The sequence below is a fragment of the Oryzias latipes genome, chromosome 12 (genome assembly GCF_053564925.1).
Source record: "Oryzias latipes strain Hd-rR chromosome 12, Olatipes_Hd-rR_3.1".
Taxonomy (NCBI): Eukaryota; Metazoa; Chordata; class Actinopteri; order Beloniformes; family Adrianichthyidae; genus Oryzias; species Oryzias latipes.
The window spans coordinates 18600049-18612470 of NC_136248.1; the positions used below are offsets into that span (position 1 = coordinate 18600049).

Genomic DNA, 12422 nt, shown 5'->3' on the forward strand with positions numbered 1-12422 from the left:
AAATGCGATCACCAAACATCCTCACTGTCGTCCATGCACTGTAATGATACATATACAAACAGAAATTTCAATGACTGTGCATCAGATTTTTCACATCTGTGTTTTTTGAATAACTTATCACATAAGTTGGTTTGTGTTTATTTGCACAATTAAGATTTAATGCAAATTTGTAAATATGAAATTGAGTTTTTTTCAACATTTCTAGAATTTTTAATAAGTTTTGCACATTTAAGTAATGTGTATTCAGCTTTACGTGAGAATTGAAAAAGTAAGTTTCAATCTTTTGGGTTTCATGGGATTTTTAGGGTTCAAACAAGGAACTCTTAGCAGTGGGAAAAAAGTAAGTTTAATTGCTCTTTACCTAATCCTATGAAGGCACTTCTTTGCTTTTTTGCGCCATGTAGTGGACAAAAAATGTACAGCAGGGAGAGTGATAAAAGAACAGCCTTGAATGATCATTAGCTGCTGTTACATGTATCTTTAATCGGATCAAAGATCAGATTAGAATTGAACTGTGTACATGTTCCCAGAAAAATGTTATCCGATTATAACAAACGTGTCTATATGCCACACCTTCGATCGGAAAAAATCATTGACATGCGAAGGACTGTCTGAACTACTGGAAACGGCCATAGAAATAGTGAGTTCTGTTGTAAACAAACAAAGCTTTGGCATGGAGCGAGATGATCTTCTAAACATGCTTTTATTGTTGCCAGAGCTTGACTGGCTGGATACAGAGAAATGGTTAGGATTACGTGCCAACAAAAAACATAGTTAAGGTGCTTGGCAGCCATTTTGAATGTTCAGTTGAAACCACTTTTGAAAGGCCTGTTTCATTGTTAGCCCCTGCCTTCCTTCTGCAATGGTTTGAACCAATTGGGGCGAGGATATTTAACCAGAAGTGTTGGTTCAGTGGAGAAGAGAGGTGGATGGAGTTTGATAGTGAGAACATGTTGGACTCCAAACAAACCAAGACCCCAACTGGTCACTTTAAGCACAGCCACTTCCACCATCCTGTCAGAATTATGAATTTTTGGGAATCATTCATCTAAATTGTCCTTAATTGTTTACACATCTAAATGAGGGAATGCAACATTTAAACTTAATCCAACTCCTAATACCTAATCCTAGGAATACTGACACGAGAAAAAAAGATGTTCTGGAGTTTTATCAATCGAATTACAAAATGGGGAGGATCGACACTAAATTTGAATCTGCTTTATAAAATTCAGCAGCAGGATTTGTGTTGTTAATTGCTTTAGATCAGCTTTCCAATGTTTTAATGAAATAGGCTGTTTAATGGTGATGTAACATTCTGTATTGAAGCTTGTAGTGCGTGCCAAGTGGGCGTTTCCTCAATGAGCATTATAGAGGCTGGCTAACTGTGGGGGAGGAGGTGAAAATGATGGCGTCCGACTCCGAAGCTTTGCTGACCGGCTTTATCAATCATGAATTCCTGAGGCTCCTTTGTGTTTGGAGGAGAGTTGTGGTAAGTGAGAATTTAGAGAAATTTTGGAGATTTAAGTTAAAAAAAAATTTTAATAAAAATTAATAAAATGTCACTATTTTGATGTTCTGACTATCACATAAGTACAGCCATAAAGTAACAAGCCAAGACATTACATCCTCATCTCAAATGTATTCCTGCTTTTTCTTTTAATCCAACCATTGTATCATAAAATCAGACTCCATATTAATATAGTTAACATTCATCTTGATATCACAAACCTTTATATATTTTTTTCATTCATTTGTTCAATTTAAATCTTTCCTCCTGATCCTCAATGATCATTCACGGCTGTTCTTTCTGCCTGCTGTATATTTTTCTGTCCACTAGATGGCGAATGGAAGTGCCTTTTTGCATTGGCAAAGGAGAGTTCTTTATTTGGACCCTAAAAATCCCATGAAACCCAAAAGATTTAAAAAGGAACATACTGCAGTGATGGAGGAAAAGATAGTGGGAAAAACATGCAACTCTGACATTTTCAGAGTGCATTCATTATTAGGTCAACATTGACAGTTTTACAAAGACTAGACTTATTAAAATATTCAGATTTTTGTAATTGTTTCTTTAACATCATGGAGCTGCAGCAAAGACCATTTAGAAAGAAAATTGATGTTAAAAAAAAAAGTTTATTTCCTGTCTGTAAGCAAGCAACACGTAACAACTTGCCCAGTGTAAAGATGAAATTATACTTCTGAATTTCTCTTCTTCTCTAAGTGAAATTCCTTGGTCAGAACAATGTCTTCCAAAATAAAGGACACAGAAATGAGTTTTTGCAATCTTTGCCCAGAATCATATCAGCAACTATAACAGGATATTTACAATCATCAGCATGGCGTTTCCATTAACACTGGGCAATAGGCTCCATGCACATAAGGAGCATAAGGAGTTCTACTTCCGCTGCCTTGAGTGTGAGGCCGACCATTTCCGGTTCGCGGAGCGAGAGCGGAGCGACGCTTTACGCGGGGCGTCCGCAGAGCAGCTGGTCGGTCCCGTATGAGCTCCAAAGCTTTCTCTCAGCGAAACACCGTCTATGCATGACGTAAACCAGAGCAGTAGTGACACACGATCATAATGACCGTTTACATGAACAACGATCGGTATAAGCCAGCTATGTCGATCGGAAAGAAATTTTGATCCGAACGAGTCTGACCGGGGCAGAGTATTCCGAACGGCGTGTTTACATGACGCATTTTCTTTCCGATTGCTGCAAATACGAAACACGACTCGTCTTGCTTGGGGTGAAGTCCTCCCGCCGTGTTCACCATCCATTCTGCTCTCACCGACAACACATATACTGGAAAGCTATGAAAGCTTATAGTACTGTTGTACTTTGACAAATTCGCACACGGGTACACAACAATGTTGTGATGTCTTTGTCACGCGTTGAAACACCAAACGCCTGTCTTTTACCCGAAATCCGCTCCTATTTACTCAAAACTAGCAACTCAACAAAACTCCCCACAACAATAACACGACCAACAGGAAGTTGTCGGCCTTACACTCAAAACACGGAAGTTAACCGGAAGTTCTATTGTGCACGTAGGCTATAGACATTCTTCAGTGAAGCCATTCACAATGCACTGCTGAATAAAATGGGATTATGTTAGGAATAAAGGTCAACAAAGTGTGCGTTGACAGAAATTAACGCACTACGTGGAAGCCTGAGGTTCCTTCCCCAGAGTGCATTAATTTCTGAACATGCACACTTTGAAGGCCATTATCCCGCTTACCATGGTCTCTTGGAAAATAAATAAATATTCAATCAGTTTTTAGTACTTCATTCTTGTTAAAGCAAACAGCTGGATGTTCTGACAGATTGAAGTATGTTTCTACATGTGGACACACAGCTATGATGACACAATTCCCTCTTCTCCTGGTCACACATTCACAGTATATCCAAGCTAAAAGAAACTACAATCCAGAACAGTTTGTTTAAGGCAGGAGTGTCAAACTCATTTTCACGGAGGACCACATTAGCAAAGTGACTGTCCTCAAAGGGCCAAATATAACTTATACATGTAACTGAATGTAATGGAAATTATATGTAACTATTCCTTAATGTTAAATAACTCATTATTTATGCATTATAACTTTTTAAAGGGACAATTACAGTTGCATAGAAAACATTCTTGTTACTCTAGCAGAAATCCTTTTAAATTTTGTCCGCTTATTAAAACCCATATAACTCCATTAATGAAGGATCAAACTGTCCAAGCGAATAAAGAAAAATAACATAAAACTGAGCTGCTAAGAACATGTATCACATAAGTAAGATTTTGTCTGCCTGACCTGAAAAACATTGAATAATTACAGCAACTACACATAAATAATATGTAATCAACTAAAGAAAATTTTTATTTTTAGAAATTAAAATCTTTTATGCTCTCCCGTGCCACATAAAATGACATGACGGGCCACATTTGGCCCCCGGGCCTTGAGTTTGACCCATGTGGTTTGAGGTCACACAGGCATGCAGACATGGAATCTTCACCTGACTTATTTGTGGTGGATGATGAGCAGGACCACGTCTCTAATAAACGCCGGACCGGCTACCAAACATTTTGGAATAAACTCTATTATTAGAAGATACACTGTGTGTTGCATAGACAAAAACAATGGACAGCTTAAGATCTCCCTTCTCGTGTTCCCAAATGGGAAGCGTGGCTGGTTTAAAAAAACTTCTATTGAGAAATAGACAGTTATTAAACATTTCATTTGTCAAAATACCCATTATTGCTCTGATACCTTCTTCTTAACACCTCCATTCTAATCTTCTTCTTTCTCTTTCGGCTTTATTCCCATCAGGGGTCGCCACAGCGAACAAGTCGCATGGTTTACTTGGCAATGTTTTTAACGCTGGATGCCCTTCCTGACGCAACCGTCTCAAAGCAACCGGGCTTGGGACCGGCAGAGAAGTAGAGAAGGGAACAGGGAGCAGTCACGGACGGAAGGCGCCGCAAACCAGCACGAGCTAAACCGGCTCCCACCTCCATTCTAATACTATTTTTTAAATATATTATTTCTTGATTGCAAGTTATTCAAGTTATAAATGGACCAATCAGATGCCTCAGTAAAAGCATGTAGGTCTGACGTCGAACATCTGAGGTGTTTGATTGACAGATTTTGGACAGCCAATGGCAGCAGATTTCATCCATACCGTTTGAGAAGGCCTTTTTCTTCAATTCTATTTAAAGCGTTCAAAAAACAACAACAAAGATTATCCTGTGTGTTTCGGGCTCAACGTGGGTGAACCAGGAGGGACAAACTATAAAAATAAAAATAAATTACAGTTCACAGTTTCAGATGTTCGAATGGTTCTTTCTCAATGGCTTGTACAATTCTCCCGAGGCTGTGTTATTGACTGTATAAAGGGAAAGCTGAATACAGTCTGTGTTTCACTAGTCCAATGCACAAAACTTTATCAAGATTCTGGAAATGTCAAAAAACACATTTTCGCAATAACACTGTTTCCATTTAATCATAATTGTGCGAATAACAACAAACCAACTCATACAATAAGTCCTTCAAAAACACAGATGTGAACAATCTTTTATTTACAGCAGATGCATTAAAATTTTGTATACAGTGATCCCTCGCTATAACACGGTTTACTTTTCACGGTTTCGCTACTTCACAGATTTGCGTCGTGCATTGTGTTCTGTATTCTGATTGGCTAAAAAGTCACTCCGCTTCTTCTCGACCTGTGCGTCAATAACGTTGCAGTTTAATATGTTTGTTGGAGCCAAATTCAGAGTTTTTATTTAATATTTATTTTTGAAGCCAAATCTGCAGTTTATATTTAACGGTTATTGTTTAAGACAAATGCACTGTTTTCATTTAATAGTTAATTTAAATAAAGATTGTTTGAACTTCCAATTAGATAAAGCTACATCACAGAGATGCTGTTAGCGAGATTCAGTGTTGATTGAAGCCTGAGAAAGTTGGAAGCGATATAGTTTTTTGACCATGTGTTCGTGTAATTTTTCATTTTTTGTAATAAAACGTTGAGGAAGAACACGTCTCACTCGCGTTTCAAATAACAGTTGCGGGACAGGCTTCAGACGGTGGTACAAGAGAAAGATGAGTGCCACTACATTTTAATCAAAAAACTGGCTTTGAAGTTCGGATCGCTCGGACGTCTGGAGGAAGTGATTTGCCTGCTGCGGGACGTGAGACGGACAGAAAGGCACCCACACACGCACCTCATAAGACTGTCAAGCTGTCTGTTATCCACACAAGGTATTCTACTATTTTTTCTGTGAGTAATAAGAAGACACGAAGATTTCTGATAAGAAAAGGGACGAGATGAAAGTGATGACGTCACCGAGCTGCGCTATACATATCACCGTGAATATCCCGCATAAGTGAACGGACTGCAACTTTAATTCAGTCAACGTAGAGTTCGGTGCTTTTGAAGAAACTGTTTGCGATTGTTTATAGAAAGAAGTCATTTGAAAGAGAAGCTTCTTAAAAACGCATTCAGTTTGTGCTTAAACTTTGCTACTTGAGTGATGGCTGATGAGGAGGAGCAGGCGAGGGGGTAGGATGCAGCAGAGCAGGGAAGATCACGGAAACTAACTGAAAAGGCTTTAGAGGAAAAGTTACAGAGATGTATTGCATCAAGAAGAAGAAAGTTAAGTGCACTGACAAGCAAAACTAAAGAGCTTGAAATTTTAATGAATGATGCAAAAAATGTCAAAAATGTACAAGATGCAATGGAAAATGGTTTTCAATTTTTGGTCAGTGATTTTTGCAGTTGTAATACTGAAGTCACAAATCTTTTGGAGGAAGATGAGATCACTTTTGACCAGGAGACCTGGTTTGAGCCCAAAATGGCAAAAATCAGAGCATTTATGCGAACCACAAAAGCATGGCTAGCAGCTGAGCAGGAGCTCAGGTTGTCACCACTAAATGAAGATGATGCGCAAGGACATTCTGGTGTTATGAATAACTTGCAAGACACTGTGAGGCCAAGTGACAGTATTTCACAAGCAGAGACTAGTTCTCGCAGTTCACGTGCAAGTCAGATAACAGCTTCATCGTGCGTTTCTTCTACCCGAGCAAGACAGGAAGCAGAACATGCAGCGCTGCTAGAACATGCGGCCGCACTAAAGAGAAAGCAAGAGCTTGAGTTTGAAGCTGCAAGAATTCAAGCAGAAAAAGAAAAGTTGGAGCTGGATACGGCGTTGGCTGAAAGTCAAGCAGAGTTAAAGGTGTTAAAGGAATATGAAAGCTCGGAAGATGGTTGCAGTAGCCACACATCAAGGCAAAAATTTCCAACTGAAACTGTTAAGAAAGAGAAAATTAACAAGACGCCACCGCAAGTTACTGCAAACATGCACGTTCAGTCACCAGTGCAGCACCATCAAACGATACCGGTGTTTCATCCTATGCTGAGCTATCAGCCAAACACCCAGAATGACAGAAAAGGTAATGACATACTAGCAGTCATGCAAAAACAGAATGTAATTACCGAGCTGCTAGTAAAACAACAGCAACTCTCTCAGCTACCAACCAAAGACCTTCCAGTGTTCAGAGGTGATGCTCTGCAGTACAAATGTTTTATAAGAGCTTTTGAACATGCAATTGAGCAGAGAACGGACAATGAACAAGATAAATTGTACTTTCTGGAACAGTTTACGGCTGGGGAACCCCAAGAGCTTGTTCGCAGCTGTGCTCACATGACACCTAGCAGAGGCTATCAGAAGGCAAAACAATTGCTTCAAAACCAATATGGGGATGAACTAAAGATAGCCAGTGCATTTATTGATAAAGCACTAAAATGGCCTCAAGTGAGATCTGATGATGCAAAGGCTTTAACTGCTTATGCAGTCTTTCTGATTGGATGTCTGAACACCATGAAAGACATTGAATATTTGGATGAGATGGACAATCCTACCAACCTGCAGACTGTGTTGTCTAAACTGCCATACAAAATGAGAGAGCGTTGGCAGGCTGAAGCTTTTAATATCAAAGAACGAGATGGAAGAAGAGCAAGGTTTGCTGATCTGGTGAACTACATTGACCGTCAAGCCAAAATAGCTTCAGATCCTCTCTTTGGACATATACCAGACAGCCGTCCAAACACAAGCGGAAAGGGTGAACAGAAAGAAAAGCAGTTTGCCAAGAAGCAAATTTTTGCAACTAACGTTTCTTCAGAAAGTAAAAATGCTCCAGAGACACATGCCAAATCAAAAGTGTCAGTGCTTTCGAGAAGCCATGTTTGTACTGCCAGCAGTCACATACTCTTGCTGTGTGCAGTAAAATCAAAGGTCAAGTGTACAAAGATCGAATTGATTTCCTCAAATCAAAAGGCTTATGTTTTGGATGTTTAGTACCAGGTCATCTCAGCAAATTTTGCAAAAAGCGAGTTGAATGTAAAGAATGTGCTCTGAAACATCCTGAAATTTTGCATGTAAAAAGAGAGGAAGGCTCAGTTGCATCTGAAAAGAAAGAAGATGGACATGGAACTGAGGTATCTTGTGCACAAGTTTCCATCCATCAGCAGTCAGGGAGCCGCACTGGGGCCGGAAAAGAAGAATGTTTGCTGTACCGGTGAAAGTTAAATCAAAGAAGAGTGACAAATATGTTGAAACTTATGCCTTTTTAGACCCGGGAAGTACAGCAACATTTTGCACAGAAGACCTGCAACAAAAACTTGGTGTACGAGGAAAACCAACAAGAATACTTCTCAGTACCATGGGACAGGATGAACCGGAAGAACCAAAGCTCATGAACAGTCTAGTGCTTACTGACCTGGAAGTGTGTGGGTGTGAAGACACAGAGTTCATAGATTTGCCAAAGGTGTTTACACACAGAAACCTACCTGTCCACGCTGGAAACATACCTAAACAATAAGACATTGAGAAGTGGTCTTATCTCAGAGAAGTGAGCTTGCCAGAAATAAATGCAGATGTGGGTTTACTTGTTGGAGCTAACTGTGCAAAGGCATTGGTGCCATGGCGCATAATTAACAGCCAAGAAAAAGGACCTTATGCTATAAAAACGGCAATTGGTTGGGTGGTAAATGGACCCATAAGGCAAGAACCACAGGACATCAAAAATGAAATACCTCATCATGCAGTAAACAGGATCTCAATGATTGAAATTGAGAAGCTACTGGTTGAACAGTACAACTCTGATTTTCCTGAACAGAGGTATAATGAAAAAGAAGAGATGTCTCAAAATGACAAGCAGTTTATGGAATCTATGGAAAAAACAATAGTGTTTGAAAGTGGACATTACAGTATTGGACTGCCATTCAAGAACAAAAATGTCAAAATGCCAAACAACCGATGTGTAGCAGAGCAGCGTATAGCCTGCTTACGAAACAAGTTCCAGAGAAATCCTGAGTTCTTTGAGCACTACAAGAACTTTATGAACACCATCATTGAGAAGGGCTATGCTGTTGAAGTGCCAAATCACCAACTGACGGTGACGACAGCAAGGTGTTTTACATACCACACCACGGTGTTTATCACCCAAAGAAAAAGAAGCTGAGGGTAGTTTTTGATTGTACAGCCACTTATCAGGGGAAATCTTTGAATGCAGAGTGGCTACAAGGACCGGACATGACCAACACATTGGTTGGTGTCCTTTTGAGATTTCGTGAGGAGCCTGTAGCATTAATAGCCGACATCGAGTCAATGTTTTACCAAGTTAGAGTGCCAGAACATGATGCTGACTTCCTACGTTTCCTTTGGTGGCCTGATGGCAAAATAAACAAGCCCATGAAGGAGTTCAGAATGATGGTGCACCTCTTTGGCGCCATCTCGTCACCAAGTGTTGCCTCATATGCACTAAGAAGAACTGCTGAAGACCACAAAGATGTTGCACCTCAAGCAGCTGTGCGAACAGTTCTGAGCAATTTCTATGTGGATGATTGTCTGAAAAGTGTAGCTACTGAAGATGATGTAGTGGCCTTGGCTCAGGATCTTCAGACATTGTGTGCCAGTGGGGGGTTCACGTTAACATAGTGGATGAGCAACAGCAGGAAAGTATTGCTCTCAATTCCCGAACCTCATCGAGCAAGTGAAGTAAAAGACTTGGATTTGAGACACGACACTCTGCCAGTTGAAAGAACTCTTGGCATTCAGTGGGACACAGAAACTGACAATTTCACCTACCAAATACAACTGCAAGACAAGCCAATGACTAGGAGAGGGATTTTATCTGTTGTCAACTCCATTTATGATCCCCTGGGCTTCTTAGCTCCTGTCATTCTTCCAGCTAAGCTACTTCTGAAAGAGCTCTGTAAAGAACATCACGGTTGGGACATGAACATTGGTGAAAAACATGCTGCAGACTGGAAAAGATGGTTGGAAGATGATACTCACCTTTCCAACTTCAGGGTAACAAGGTGTTTGAAGCCTTTGGATTTTGGATCCATTGCTGCAGCACAGTTGCACCACTTTTCAGATGCGTCAGAGAATGCATATGGCACTGTGTCCTACTTGCTATTAGAGAACAATGAAGGAAAAAGGCACTGTGTGTTCCTCATGGGAAAATCAAGAGTAGCTCCACTCAAAGTAATCACAATCCCTCGACTTGAACTAACTGCAGCAGCTCTGGCAGTTAAAATAGACAAGATGCTAAAACAAGAAGTCAAAATCCCGTTGCTGCAATCTATCTTTGGGACAGACAGCACTACTGTTCTTAGATATATTGACAGCAAAACTGCACGTTTTAAGACCTTTGTTGCTAACCGAGTTGGAATGATCCAAGAAGCAACCAAACCATCACAGTGGAAGTATGTTAGAACAGTAGAAAACCCTGCAGATCAAGCCACGAGAGGCCTGAACGCTAAGAGTCTGGTGCAAGGGGGGACGTGGATCAGTGGGCCAGCTTTTTTGGTTAAGAGTGAAAAAGATTGGCCAGAACAGAAAGAAAGAAAGGATGAAAAACTCCTAAATGATCCAGAGGTTAAAAACAAACTAGCAGTCAACACCATCAGAGTCAAACAAGCTGAGGAACCATTGAATGAACTGATAAACTACCATTCAGATTGGCATAAACTGAAAAGGTCAGTGGCATGGATCCTGTAGTGTTTCTCCTTTAAATTCACTCTGAATTATTCACCGGACTCTGGATAGCAGTCACCATGCTTTTTATTTCCCTCTCGCCCTTTTTTACAACTCCTTGATGACGTCATCACAAATAGCCCGTCTGTTGCTATACACTACAGATCCTAAAGATAAAAGAAACACTTTTACACCTGAAAGAGGAAAGAAAAAGGTTATTAAGAACAATCAGTCAAACAGAAAAGGACCCTGAGATGCAAAAAACCAAAGTGGAGCAACACCTAAGAAAGTACCAAAAAACAACTGGAAGGAAGACACTTACCTTGGATTTATTCTGGACCAGATGGACCCGTGAATATCTTTCACAACAACAGGAACGTCAGAAATGGCTGAGACCAAGAAGAAATTTCATGGCTGGAGATGTTGTGGACAGTTCTTCCCCACGCAACTCTTGGCTTATGGGGAAAGTGGTGGAAACAATACCAGACTCCAGTGGGATGGTGAGAAGAGTACGGATAAAGACCAAGACCAGTCTGCTGGAAAGGCCTGTGAATAAACTGTGTCTGCTGGAAGAAGCAGTATCGGAAGAGTGAAGACAAAGGAAAGAAGATGTGTGTTATGGATATTTGAAGTATTTGGCTCTCTATGTTTGAGTTTGTAATTGCTTAGTCATCCTGCTAACCAATTAGGGGCCGGATTATGTTGGAGCCAAATTCAGAGTTTTTTCATTTAATATTTATTTTTGAAGCCAAATCTGCAGTTTATATTTAACGGTTATTGTTTAAGACAAATGCACTGTTTTCATTTAATAGTTAATTTAAATAAAGATTGTTTGAACTTCCAATTAGATAAAGCTACGTCACAGAGATGCTGTTAGCAAGATTCAGTGTTGATTGAAGCCGGAGAAAGTTGGAAGCGATATAGTTTTTTGACCGTGTGTTGGTGTAATTTTTCATTTTTTTTAATAAAACGTTGAGGAAGAACACGTCTCACTCGCGTTTCAAATAACAGTTGCTGGACAGCAGTGGCGGTTCTACCCTGAATTACTCCCCGGGCGAGACCCTCCTCTGGCGCCCCCCCCAATAGAGTCACTTTGTCCATTTATTGTAACTGAAAATACAGTGGGAAATATTTAATCAAACACAAATAAATAATCTAAAATAAATATTATAAACTACAAATCACACTAATAACACACTAGAATAAATGTAACTGAGGCACTAAGAACAGAAAACACTAACTAAACCTAACCTTTGTGGCCTTCCTGATGCAAGCTTGTCAATAACGTCATCATATGAAATCTGCTCCCCCCCTGAATGATTGATACTAACAACAGCAGGTTAGTGAGTTGCTCCTGAGACATTGGTGATCTCAGGTATGACTTGATCAACTGGAGTTTTGAAAAGCTAACAGCAGCAGCAGCAGCAGCAGCAGCAGCAGCAGCAGCAGCAGCAGCAGCAGCAGCAGCAGCAGCAGCAGCAGCAGCAGCAGCAGCAGCAGCAGCAGCAGCAGCAGCATGCTACCATCACAGCTTATTTAACATTATGAACTAATATACAACAATAAAACACAACAAAAACTTTGTGTTACAGCAGAGCAGACAGACACACGAATCATAACTAATGTTACAAGTTAAGGCAGAGCAAACATTTAAGAATAAATATCTTAAAAATGACGTTATTTGCAATATTTGGGCCTACTTCAGTTCGGCCTACGCGACCGTTGCCCCCCTGGAAGAAGATCCAGCCAGGTTTGCGCATGCGTTTTGTGCTCCGTGCTCAGCTCAGCCTGCACCCTTCACCCCGCGCCCCCTCCCTTCTCCTTCTTCACCCCGCGCCCCCTCCCTTCTCCTTCTCACACACATTTGCGTCTACTTCTCAAAGACAGGAGAGAGC

The 12422-nt window shown here is 40.4% G+C and overlaps 1 protein-coding gene across 2 annotated transcripts in view; it reads left to right on the forward strand.

Annotated features, from left to right (window-relative positions):
* LOC144996391 (phospholipid-transporting ATPase ID-like) overlaps positions 1-12422 on the forward strand; it is a 46348-nt gene that overhangs the window by 7410 nt on the left and 26516 nt on the right. The window lies entirely within an intron of this gene.